This window comes from Sinocyclocheilus grahami, unplaced genomic scaffold, assembly GCF_001515645.1.
Source record: "Sinocyclocheilus grahami isolate Dianchi unplaced genomic scaffold, SAMN03320097.WGS_v1.1 scaffold1070.1, whole genome shotgun sequence".
NCBI lineage: Eukaryota > Metazoa > Chordata > Actinopteri > Cypriniformes > Cyprinidae > Sinocyclocheilus > Sinocyclocheilus grahami.
Genome location: NW_015506249.1, coordinates 23,731 through 25,181, shown reverse-complemented (window position 1 = coordinate 25,181; position 1,451 = coordinate 23,731).

The window sequence follows — 1,451 nt, the reverse complement described above, 5'->3', positions numbered from 1 at the left end:
CACAAATTTTATGTAAACAAAACCTTTTTATTTTGAATGCGATTAATCGTTTGACAGCACTATTTTGGACACAATGTGTATGCAACATCAGTATATCTTGTATACCTGCAACCTGATACACCATCTCAACAAACAGATCTGATTTCACCACTTGAAAAAATTACAGTGCAGACAGTCCTGAAGCCATAATTGAAAATCATAATTGTGTGTGGTGTGAATAAAGAGCTAAAGTAAGTTTAGTCAATGTCTGTAAGAACACAAACCATACAGAAGAAATAAACACGTACCTTTTTCAACAAGAAAGAAATGAGAAGGCCTGAAAAATAACACCAAAGTGAACATCTCAGCAGTGCAATTTGAGCATTTCTTCCTGTAAAACCTGTTCAAATGTAACAAAATAATTTGTTATTTGGCTACAGGCAAACACACATAGGACAGTCAATATGCACTCTGTGACAGTAAAACATGATATGATGATATTCTTCATATTGTCCTTGATGCTCCCTCTTCTCAAAAGCTTGAAGCTTCATAAACTCACCAACAACAGCCTTGGGAATCATTTCTGTTCGAGCAATATTTCAACAGAAGCGGTTTCAGTTCTCCTGTAATCCCAATTATGAGAATTAGAGTAATTTTTGAGGAAGACAGGAGCCGTTTACTATGTCTGAAGGGGTTTTATTCAGCGCACCATGGTTAGTGAGGGTTTAACATTACCTTGAATCAGACAAACCCCAAATGTAATCAAAATAACATCCTGAAGAGCTTTGGGTGATGACAAGCATCATGGTGGAGCCAGAATACACCTACTTTCATTACCTAAATTGCTCCAAATTACTTAACACCCACAAACTCGATTAAGCTTGACTATGATAATAAAGCAAATTATATTATTTCTTACCACAAAGCTTCACAATTTCGCAGAAGCAGCTCTCCTCTTCCAAAACATCTTTGTTTAATGTATTTCTGGTTCTTTCACTTGATTTGTTCAAATTGAAGTGTCCAATAATCGTTATATTCAAATAATTACACATATAAGAAAGCGCGAACAGCCACTAAGTTAGACCGTTAAGTTATTCGTCTATAAATTTTTGTTTAGTCTGGAAACGCGCGCCGATTTTAGTAGGCTACACACACATATATACAGTGTTGGGGAAAGTTACTTTTAAAAGTAATGCATTACAATATTGCGTTACTCCATAAAAAAGTAACTAATTACGTTACTTGGTTACTTTTTATGGAAAGTAATGCGTTACGTTACTTTTGCGTTACTTCTAAAATCTGGACAGGGCTTGCTTGTTTTTAAAATAAAAAAAGTTATATTTTTGGCAAATATAAAAGCCTTTTCACACCAAAAGTGAATGAATAAGCCTCAGGCTGAAGGGAAAGTACATTTACGTCCGTACAGAAAAATGCAGAAGATGATATTTCAACACTTCAGCAATAAAAAAAAC